The following is a 12095-nucleotide window of genomic DNA, read 5'->3' as shown; positions in this document are numbered from 1 at the left end:
GCAAAACAAAAACCCCAGATATATTTATGCTCATAAAATACTAATGTAATTTACTAATAGCTGTCATTTTTAAATAGCTGAATAAATATATTTAATGCTATTCAAATATGTGTAACATAGAAGATATAAACTCTTAATAAGTTCCTAGGATGTTTAGACACAATTATCTCCTTAGCCAGTATTGTGCAAGGTCTTAAGGCATTGACAGAACAACAGACTTGTTGATTTAGGACACTTTCCTTTTCCTTCCTTCCTTCCTTTGCCTTTAGGGAAAAAACTCTAATGGCCTCTTTTCTGTCTGTATCCTATCTGTTTTCCCCAAAGAATTTGCCAGTGTTAATTGTTCTTTTTAGAATGATTTCCTCCTCTCAGTTTTTGTGTTATCCTAGTCTCAGGATTACTTTCCAATCTGTTTGTTCCTTTGTTTCTTCTAGTAATTTCTCCCTCTCTTTCCTTTAAATATGGATGTTACCCATGTTTCTGACTTTTCCTTCTATGTTATTCTCCACCTTCTGCTGTTGCTACTTTATCTACATCCATTATTCCAGCATGACATATATACCAATGACTTCCAAATCTTTCTGTAGACAAATATATCCTATAGGCCTTTCATATTCTACCCCAAATTGAATCACTATGCACATGGAGAAGTTCAGTTTGAACAGTCACAAGTTGGGAAGCAGAAATGTAGCTCTATGTTCTATCATATCTCATGTACCTCCTCCTCCCCCAAAAGATAGCATATTTATTGGGATGACAATAATTTCAAAATTCCCTCTCAAACTCTGAATCTATGGGCCATGGTACATGCCCTAAGTAAATAAGTCTTCTTTCATTGTTCATTTTTTAAGTAAATTTTAGGTTAATTGATTATGTGGAGTAATGTATCACATTTTTGTCATAAGACTCATTTAGAGAGCTAGAGATGAATTAATCCCACTAATTAAAAGAGCTTGGTATGGGCCAGTAACTGGGAAATTTGTGTATTTACAAATATCCTCAGGTGATTATCATGACCAAGAAAATGTGGAAAATGTTGACATGAAACATGCTTTTCTGCTTCCTTTAGATTTTAAGTCTTGAATTACGAATCCCTGAATGATCATCCATGGAAAAGTCTTATCCAGTCCACTTTCAGGAAAGTAAGTTTTCTGAACATCTGGTTTGATAAATTCTCCTCTTCAGAAGCATCACAAGTACTTTATTCTTATTGCTTCCTAGAAGATACTGTTTCATGTTTCTCCTTTCGATTTCTAGTCCAGTGTCCTCTAGATCACATTTTCCTTGGATTCCTTGAGTTGAGACATAGCAATCTAGTTAAATCACTGTTAAAAATTGGGTTCTTATGAAAGGACTGTGACCTTAAGGAACCTTTGTTTCCTTCTGTCTTGTTCCCTTTTCTTCTAAAATTTAAAAAGTTCAGAGTGCTTTGTATGGACTCAGTATTTTGGCCTTTCCACCTTAAATCTCATATTAACAACCTTGTGTATGTCAGCCTGAATTTCACGCTTTATTCTTTATTTTTTAAAAAAGGTCCCATTCCCTTTGGCATCCTGGTCCAGATAGTGCCTCCTTCTTGCATGATCTTGGAAACGTTGCCGATGATACAGAGGATGGGAAGAATCATGGAGGATGTCACACCTCCCGGCTGACTTTGCCATTGACCTTCGGCCAGAGCTTCAGGCTGTGAGGCTCGGGGATCTTCTCCTTGGGCACAAACGTGCTGACGGGACTGAAGGCTGTGAAGCTGGTGGCGAGTCAGGGCAGCCCCTTCTTGCACTCGTCCCGCACATCGCTGGTGGTCACATCCAGGGCACAGCCGGCCACACCGCCACGCGTGCCCGCCACCACGCCCAGCTCGAGCTCCAGGTGCAGGCTGTGGCTGTGAGAGGACAGGAGGCTGGCCAAGCGCTCGGGGCATACGTGGTGGGCAGCTTCAGGAAGAGCAGCCGCCATGCTCTCAACTGCTCTGTGCGGTTCCCCGTGCGGTCCGCGTAGCTCCTGCCCAGAAGCACGGCGGGCGACTTCCCCTTCCCCAGCTCCCGTGAGCCCCGCAGCGGCCCCCGAGCCAGCAGGGCTCTTGCAGGTCGGCCCTAGAGTCGAGCGGATTGGCCAGGCCAGGTCACCTGACACCTACGGCTACCCGGAGCGGACGAACTACCTCGGGACGTCTCGCTTGGCGTTGCGCGGGCACCCCCCCCCCCCCGCCCGCGGCGGCGCTCGGCCTTCTGGGAGCTACTCTCCAGGGGCCGCGGGCCTCGCACCTGATCCCTGAGAGAGGGAGGGGTCGCTCCGTTTGTTCTCAGGTTTGAGGGGGGTTGGTCTATTCTCATGCTTTTTAAACTTACGTTATCAGTCTGTTAGTCTTTTTTTTTTTTTTTTTTTGGTAATTTCTCAGTCTCTAAAAAATTTTCTCTTTTAAGGCTTCTCTTCTCCCTCTCCTCCTTCCCAAGGGGGTCATTTGGGGGCAGAAGGAAGCTTTTGTGTCCTTGGCGCCGTGGGCAGGGGCATCCGGACCGCAGTCCTTCTGCTGTGGCCCCGACCGCTCGCTCTGGCTGTTGTGCAGCCCACTTCACCAGGTCTTCGGGGCCTGGTAGGCTCTGTCTTTTGCAGGTAGGCTGGCTCACCTGGTGCATCAGCTCTCCCGAGCTGGTCTCCGCTGAGGTGTGCATTGTCCCGCTGTGGTTTTGAGGTGTGCTCTGATGACTTCTTTGCCCACCACAGCCTCTAATGGTGTGGTTGCCCTTGGCAAAATTCCTGGCCTCTTGTACGGCCCTGCCTTTCTGCACCTGTCATGCAGAGGCAAACTCACCTTGTATGACTACCCTCAGGCTTTCCTGCTTAGGCATCTCCCCCACTCATTTTTTTTTTTCAATATTCATGCCGTGCTGCATCTTGCTCTACTTTCTTTTTTTTAAGATTATTTATTTATTCATGAGAGAGACAGAGGCAGAGGGAGAAGCAGGCTCCATGCAGGGAGCCCGATGTGGGACTCGATCCGGGCCTCCAGGATCACGCCCTGGGCTGAAGGCGGCGCTAAACCACTGAGCCACCCGGGCTGCCCCACCCCTAGTCTCTTTATTGAGTTTCTTTGCCTGATGATTCCCCAGACCAGGCCCAGGAAAGAATCAGCTTCAAGATTTTTACATCTATCCTTTCACTGCCCCTGCAATGTATCCAAGTATGTTTCCATCACGTCCGCTCTCCCTAGAGGTCTTGGATCCCGGACACTTCAGTCTCAGTGTGTTAGGGTCTTGGAAGATCCAGAGATGGCATACTGATATCGGACGATTTCAGAAGAGTTTGGTAGAAGGACTTTTAACTAAGGTGTGAGGATACCACAGGGGACAATGCAGGACTCAGGCTAGAAACTGCAGGATGGTTAGGGATGCTTGGTGGATGCAGACAGCCTGCAGCAATCCCACAAGGAAGGAGATAGTAAGTATCCTGACCCCCTTTTCTCCCTCTGATCTTTTCTAGGTGCTCCTCATTGGCTGAATTCAGTAAGAAGCCACAAGGAGGGGAGCCTGTTAATGCAGCCCATCCCTTGATAGAATCCAGCCAGTCTTCTGGGCCATGGAGCAGGTAGAGAATGGATCCAGAGGGGCAAGTGGAATATACCCAGCTAACTCACCTTCCTGGAGGTACAGAGAAAATTCTACGTGTGTGTGTTGTGTGTGTGTGTGTGTGTGAGAGAGAGAGAGAGAGAGAGACAGAGAGAGGAGTAGGGGAATGTTCATGGAAATCATTTACTGCAAAGAAATGTTACCAATGGAACAGTTGTTTTACATGTAAGTTATATGTTGTAAGAAAGAAAAGTCTGAGGCCTCTACACAGAATCATATAGCTGTGTGGGGACTATAGCTTGTCCTTTGTAGTTCTTTGTTTCAGCACCAGTCTTGGTAGCTAGCACAGATGAACTATTCAGCAATTATTTATTAATGTCTTTTTGTACTAGGGAAACAAATCTGAAGTCAGGATGTGTTTACACAGTGTGATGGTTAATTTTATGTGTCAGCCTGATTGGCTAAAGGATGTCCAAATACCTGGTGAAACATTTCTGGGTATGTCTGTAGGGTGTTTTTGGAAGAGATTATTAACATTTGAATCAGTAGATTGAGTAAAGATCTGCCCTCGTGAACTAATAGTGGGGACCCATTCTGTTGAGGGCAGAGAGAGACAGAAAGGTGATCTCTCTCTCTTCTTGAGCTGAGATTTCTACTTTCTGCTGCCCACTGACATTAGAGCTCCTGGTTCTCAGGCTTTCTGACTATGGGGCTTACACCAGCATCTCTCCTTCTGCCCTCCTTTTTTGGCCTTGGACTGAATTATACTGACTTCTTTCTTCTCCAACACAGAGATGGCAGATCTTGGGACTTCTAGACTTTCTTAATCATCCCAGTTAATTGCTATAATAAATCTCTTCCTGTGTATATCTCTTTGTATCCTATTGGTACTATTTCTGTGGGGGAAGTCCAGTGCACAGTTTGGTTAGTTGAACATGTTCTCTAAATTGGACTGATGGTTATTGGAACTCCTCTTTTGGCAGTGATTATCCTGTTTAAATAACTTGATTACTTATTTAGTCAAAGAGGAGTGTCCTCAGAATGTTGCCTACAACGTGCCTTTTCTTTGTTCTTTCTTTAGCAGAATTCGTCTATTTACAACTATTTTTTTTCACAATTTTGTTTTGTTTTAAAAAATTTCCACCCCTCCTGTTTCTAGAGCTCTGCCCAGCTGTCTTAAATGAACAGTGACAATGCTTTTGTTCATCCTTTTCCATCTTTAGAAATATGATGCAATTCTTTAGTCTTCCTTGGAGATAATCTTCATGATCAGGCTTTCTCTTCTAACCTCTACTGATCTTGGCAGCCATCCTGGGAACCATCCTCACATTTTCCATGTCAGCCTGTTTTTGGTCTAGATGGGTAATAAGGATGTGGGATGATTATATGCTCTACTGCCTATTCCATAGCTATCGTATTATAAAGCTTACTTTAAAAATCTATCATGGGATGTTGTTTCTAGTATATTTTTCTCATTTCTTTCCTCACATAAGTGTACAAATCTTTTTAAGATTTTTATTAAAATACATCTCATTTCAAACTATGTGTACCACTTATTTTATACCTGTAAACGTAATATTATTTCTTCTATAAAATATACTCCAGGAGCAGCAAACTCAGTTACTGTGAGGGTTAGTCAGGTAACAATTGTGTGAAACTGCCAGATCAGAGAAAATAGAGTTGATATTGGACTCTGGAAATAGGAGTGTGTGCTTTACCTAAAGGTATTTAAATTTAACTTAAAAACAAAAATGCTTCTCTGGAAAAAAATAATTTAAAAGTTGTCTACAGGCCTAACTCAGTCTCTGATTTAAATCACTGACAAAAACATAATAATATGGAGGCTCTATTGACATTCTTGCTCATTTATTCATTTTATAAATGTTTATTGAATGCTGCAGAATTCCAGGCATCCATTTAGGTGTTGCACCTCTAAATAGAAATACTAACATAAATACTGATACTAAGAATATATCTTTAACCTTTCTGGCTCTAGTAAAACAGGTGGAAAAATGAATGTCTAATTATAGAACTATGTGGTGGGTTTTGGGAGGGAGTGGGTGACATTTGAGGACACGATCCTTAACACAAGAGCTAATCTCTTGCTTAAATCTCAAAAAATAGATTAGTGGACTTGGGAATGTGGGAAAGAAAAGTTTTGGAAAGGTAGACAGGAAACAGATTTTGAAAATCAACAGGTCAAGCAGTCATATTTTTAAAGAGATTCACATGTTTAGAAACATTTGTTACATCTATTAAGCTTAGTACAATTTTAAAAAGTTTTTCTCATAATGCTAGGGATAATTCATTCTAGATTATATTATTCTAAGATTTTTAAAAATAATTTTTGATCTGTATTTATAATTAATATTAAATAGTGGTCTTTCTGGAATATCAGGATATGCTAACTAGTGGCTTAAGGGAAAAAAGAGAGAAATTATACATCCTGTGTACTGTTACCTTTTTGGAGTTTTATAATGTACACACTAAATGCCCTTTTGCCCCTTTTTTTGTTTTATGCCTCTTTGCCCAAGAATATCTTTTAGTAGCTAGTTATCCAAATTATGAGTCCCAGGACAAATCTTTCCTTCTTTTCCTCTTTTTTCTCTTTCTTCCTTTTATATCTTTCTATCCTTTGCTTTGGCAGAAATGCTACCTGGAAATCTATTTTAATTTGAGATTTTTGCCCTCAAAAGCTATGTGAAAATAATCTATTCCTGAGATACATTTTTATTAATTTAATTTAATTTAATTAATTTTTATTTTTATTTTTAAAATATTTTATTTATTCACGAGAGACACACACACACACACACACACACACAGAGGCAGAGACACAGGCAGAGGGAGAAGCAGACTCCATGCAGGGAGCCCGACGTGGGACTCGATCCTGGGACTGTGGGATCACACCCTGAGCTGAAGGCAGATGCTCAACCACTGAGCCACCCAGGTGCCCCCCCCCTTTTTAATTAATTTTACATTATAGAAAAACCATCCCTAATACCTTGGGAAATCACATTTGCCAAGAATACGCTTGTAGATTTTTTTCTTTCTCTTTTTTTTTTCTTATATGTGCCTCTGTCTTACAACCTGAAATAATGAACTTACCACATTAAGCATTTTACTAATATCTTATAATATAGAATGCATGTGATGGCTGGTTTTATGTGTCAACTTGACTAGGCTATAGTACCCAGTGTTCATCCCAACACTATTCTAGATGTTACTGTGAAAATATTTTGTAGATGTAGTTAGTATCTACAATTAGTTGACTTTAAGTAAAGGAGATTATCCTGAATAATATGGGTGGGTCTCATCCAATCAGTTGAAAGATCTTAAGAGCAAAACTAGGGTTTCTCTGAGGAAGATATTCTGTCTGTGGATACAGCCTTAGCTACTGCCTGAGAGTTTCTAGCCACTGTCGTGCCCCATGTCTGTAGACCTCAGACCTCAACAAGACTTGTTCAGCCAGATCCTAAATTGTAGAAACTAATTCCTTGAAATAAATCTCAATAAGAGGGATGTGTGTGTGTGTGTGTGTGTGTGTGTGTGTGTGTTTACTGCTTCTGTTTTTCTGGTGCAAACTTGACTCATACAGATAATCTTGATACTGAGAATAGAGTCTGCTGTAACAAATACCTAAAAATGTGGAAATGGCTTTGGAAAATGGGTAGAGGTTGAAAGCATTTTGAAGTGCATAGTAGAAAAAGTCCAGATTTCCTTGAAGAGACTGTTGATGGAAATGTGAATATTGAAGGTGTTTCTGGTGAGATCTCAAAAGGAAATGAGGAACGTGTTGTTGGAAACTGAAGGAAAAGCAGTCCTTGTTATAAAGTGGCTGAAAACTTGGCTGAATTGTGATCTACTGTTGGGTGGAAAGTAGAATTTATAAGCTACAAATTTGAGTATTTAGCTGAAATTTCCATGCATAGCTTTGAAGGGACAACTTTTACTTCAAGAGGAAAGAGATAAATTGAGGAAGGAAATCTTAAGCAAAAAGCAACAAGCAGTTGATGATTTGGAAGGCTCTTGTTCTACCCATATTGCTAAATTTGGAAGTTCACTGTTAGAAAAGCATGTATTAGAGATGGGGCCAAGGATGTGGCTGGGGCCATCTTTGTTGAAGAGAGTATGTGTGTAACTTATGGAGCTAACTGACCATGGAGCTAACTGACCATGTAGCATTCCTGACCAGGAATAGGGATGAGCTTATCCAGGAAGGTCTGTTGACAACTCTTGTCTAATTGTGTGGATTCTCATGAATTACACAGGAGACTGACAAAGTTTTAGAATGTTACTCCAGTAGAAACACTACCAGCTTGGACTGAAAGGAACAGAGATTGGACAAATGAAAGACTATTAGACTCCCAAATATCCATAAACATGAAAGACGCTGGAATAGCAGAGAGCTATTCAGCTGCAGACTTATAATTTTCAAGAAAAGAGAAGAACGACTTACAGGGCAGTGCTGCAAATGCAGAAGCAGGGGCTGACAGAAGCTCTACAGACCAATGCCAATGGAGCATCTGTGAGCCTAGAGGTCCATCTCCATGGGTGCAGAGGGAAGAGGTTTGAGGTAAAGAGGATTTTCTCATCCCTGGAAACCATACAGAATTTTCCTTCTTGTATTTCAAACTTGCTTGGGACCAGTGATCCCTCTATATTTTCCATTTTCTCCCTTTTGGAATGGGAATGTGTATCCTATGTGTATTCCTATTTTGGAAATGGAGAACTTGTTTTCTAGTTTTATAGATCAATGGAGAAAGAGAAACTTTACCCTAAGATGAATTTTACAGAGAGTCTTACCCATACCTGATTTAGATGATGTAGAAGGTGGGATTTGGAATTTCTTTGAGCTGGTATGTATGTATGTATGTATGTATGTATGTATTTATTTATTTATTTATATTTTTAAGATTTTATTTACTCATGAGAGGCACAGAGAGAGAGAGAGAGAGAGAGGGAGGCAGAGACAGAGGCAGAGGGAGAAGCAGGCTCCATGCAGGGAGCCCACCATGGGACTCTATCCCGGGTCTCCAGGATCACGCCCTGGGCTGAAGGCAATGCTAAACCACTGGGCCACTAGAGCTGCCCTAGCTGGTTATAATTTAGACAAGATTTTGGATTTAAAGTAATGGAGACTTTGGGGGATGCTGGGATAGCATTAATGAATTTTGCATTTGAGACTGACATAAATTGAATAGTGTCTTTCAAAAAGATAGGTCTAAGTCCTACCCCTGGCATCTCTAAGTATGAGCTTATTTGGAAATAGGGTCTTTGCAGATATAATTAAGGACCTTAGGATGAGATTACTCTGGGTTTGGAGTAGACCCTAAATCCAATGACTAGTGCCCTTATAAGAGAAAGGAGAGGAAGATTTGAGACACACAGAGACACAGAGGAAAATACGCAAAGAACAAGGCTATGTGAGGTTGGAAGCAAAACTGGGAGTACTGTTTGTATAAAGACAAGGAATGGCAAGGACTCTGACAGCCACCAGAAGCTGTAAGAGAAGCATGATATAGATTCTGTCGTTGAGTTGACAAAAGGAACGAACCAGCTGATGCCTTGATTTCTGATTTCTGGCCTCCAAAATTGTATGAGACTAAATTTCTGTTCTTTTAAGTCAGGTTGTGGTGTTTTTTATGCAACCCCAGAAAACTAATACAGTATATGTTCCAAAAAGATAAAGTATTCATATTTTGCTCCCAAGGTATATACTGCTTTTTAAAAAACTTTAATTTTTATTCCAGTATAGTTAATAATATTTGTTAGTTTCAGGTGTACAATATAGTGATTCAGCAATTCTGTACCATATGCAGTACTCATCATGATAAGTGCACTCTTGATCCCCATCACCTATTCCACCCACCCCACCCTCTCCTAGTAACCGTCAGTTTGTTCTCTATATTTAAGAGTCTGTTTCTAGGTTTGTTTCTCTTTTTCCCCCCTTGTTCATTTGTTTTGTTTCTTAAATTACACATCTGAGTGAAATCATATGGTATTTGTCTTTTTCTAACGGACTTACTTCACTTAGCATAATATTCTCCAGCTCCATCATGTTGTTGCAAACGGCAAGATTTCATTTTTCTTGATGACTGAGTAATATTCTATGTGTGGCGTATGTGTATCTGTGTGTGTATACACACACATATATACATTTTATTTATATTGATGGACATTTGGACTGCTTCTGTAATTTGGCTATTATAAATAATGCTGTGGGGGATCCCTGGGTGGCTCAGCGGTTTGGCGCCTGCCTTTGGCCCAGGGCGTGATCCTGGAGTCCTGGGATCGAGTCCCACGTTGGGCTCCAGGCATGGAGCCTGCTTATCCCTCTGCCTATGTCTCTGCCTCTCTCTCTCTCTCTCTCTCTCTCTCTCTCTCTCTCTATCATAAATAAATAGATAAATCTTTAAAAAAAATAATGTTGCAATAAACATGTGGGTGCATATGTCCCTTCAAATTAGTGGTTTTGTATTCTTTGGGTAAATGCCCAGTAATGTGATTACTGGGTCATAGAGTAGTTCTATTTTAATTTTTTGAGGAACCTCTGTACTGTTTTCTGCAATAATTGTACCAGTTTGCATTCCTACCAAAAGTGCATGAGGGTTCCTTTTTCTGCACATCCTCATTTGTTGTTTCTTGTGTTGCTGATTTTAGCCATTCTGGCAGGTGTGAGTTGCTATCTCATTGTAGCTTTTTTTTCTTTTTTAAGATTTATTTGTTCATTTTAGAGAGAGAGAGCAGGGAGAGGGGCGGAGAGAGAGGGAGAGAACCTCAAGCAGACTCCCTGCCAAGTGCAGAGCCCAATGCAGGGCTTGATCCACGACCTCAAGACCATGACCTGAGCCAAACCAAGAGTTGGAAGTTTAACTGTGCCACACAAGTGCCCCTCATTGTAGTTTTGATTTGCATTTTTCTGATGGCAAGTGATATTGAGTGTCTTTTTCTGTGTCTGTTGGCCATCTGTATGTTTTCTTTCTTTCTTTTTATTTTAAAGATTTTTATTTATTTGAGAGAGAGAAAGACAACACAATTAGGGGGAATGGCAGAGAAAGAGGGAGAAGCAGACTCCCCTGCTCAGCAAGACTTGATCCCAGGACCCTGAGATCATGACCTGAGCCAAAGGCATATGCTTAACTGAGCCACCCAGGTACCCCCATCTATATGTTTTCTATACTATTATATTTTTGAGTTGACATGTCAAGTAAGTTAAGAATGGAATTAAAAGACTTATTTTACCAGGAGTGCTATACTTTCCATATTGGAAGAAATACATGATATTAAGGAGTTGTGAATGGGGACAGTGATGATGTAATCCAGTGATCCCCAACATTTTCTCCATTGGAACAAACATCAAGGATGATTATGTTTGTATTCAGAACACTGTCATCAATATACTCTGATTTGAGAAATGCTGGAGAGTTTCATAGCAAGTAGAGCCTATAGAGCTACAGACTTTTTTTAAAACCTCTATTAGCCCTATCATTTTCTTTTTCTTTCTTTTTTTTTAAAGATTTATTTATTTATTCATGAGAGACATGGAGAGAGAGAGGGGCAGAGACACAGGCAGAGGGAGAAGCAGGCTCCATGCAGGAAGCCCGATGTGGGACTTGATCCCGGTACTCCAGGATCATGCCCTGAGCCAAAGGCAGACATTCAACCACTGAGCCATCCAGGCATCCCATAGCCGTATCTTTTTCCTTTAAAAATATGTACATAGATAAGGTCACTAAGAAATTTTCAGTTAGAAAAATATAATTTATGAGAATTACAATAATTCATAATCACCCAATTCTTAAGAGTAAATAAAGGCTATTATATAAAGTAGACCGTGTGTGATGAGCAACTTCATCTTTGTTATTTGAAACTACTTCATTTATTTCACCTTAAAGCAAGTGAAGTACCAGTGACTGATCTTGATTTTGTAGTGGAGATAACTGGAACAGCTATACAGTTTTAAAACAAAATTATCTGTGAATCTTGGTAATTTAATTATTATTAGGTTGAACTACTTGTGACACATGGCCCAGTTGCTTGTGTTATAACAGTGTCATGAAATTGGGGTTGTGAGTTGTTGCACTAGTTCAGCTCCATCTTTTTTCAGAGATTAAAACTGAGACCTAAAAAGTAATTTACTTAAGACCTCATGGTCTACTCATAACAGGACTGGGACTGGGCTGGGGGAAGTGGAGAAATAAATCAATATGGAGTGCATACTATGCACCTGGTGTTGTCCTAGGCATTTTCTATACATTCTCCCCAATTTTCACAACTCTTCAAAGTAGATGTTAATTTTTTCACTGTGCAGTGGAGATAATAGATTCTCAGACAGTTTAACAGCTTGTTTAATAACATACAGCAGATAAGTCACCCAGCAAGGATTTAACACAGGTCTAAATCTTCTATTATGCTGCTGTGCTTAAAAATAGAACCCATGTCTCTTAACTTCAGTTGTATGCTATAACCAGCATTAAATTTTCTAATAAAAAAAAAGGTTATAAAAAGGCATATCTGTGCACTCTT

The 12095-nt window shown here is 40.4% G+C and overlaps 1 pseudogene; it reads right to left on the bottom strand.

The window, feature by feature from the left end:
- Positions 1–1439: 1439 nt before the first annotated feature.
- Positions 1440–2672, bottom strand: LOC129502308 (acylpyruvase FAHD1, mitochondrial-like; annotated as a pseudogene).
- Between the last annotated feature and the right edge of the window lie 9423 nt (positions 2673–12095).

Source organism: Nyctereutes procyonoides, unplaced genomic scaffold (assembly GCF_905146905.1).
Source record: "Nyctereutes procyonoides isolate TBG_1078 unplaced genomic scaffold, NYPRO_anot_genome, whole genome shotgun sequence".
Taxonomy (NCBI): domain Eukaryota; kingdom Metazoa; phylum Chordata; class Mammalia; order Carnivora; family Canidae; genus Nyctereutes; species Nyctereutes procyonoides.
The sequence above is the reverse complement of the archived record's forward strand: the minus strand, read 5'-3'. Positions and strand labels throughout refer to the sequence as shown.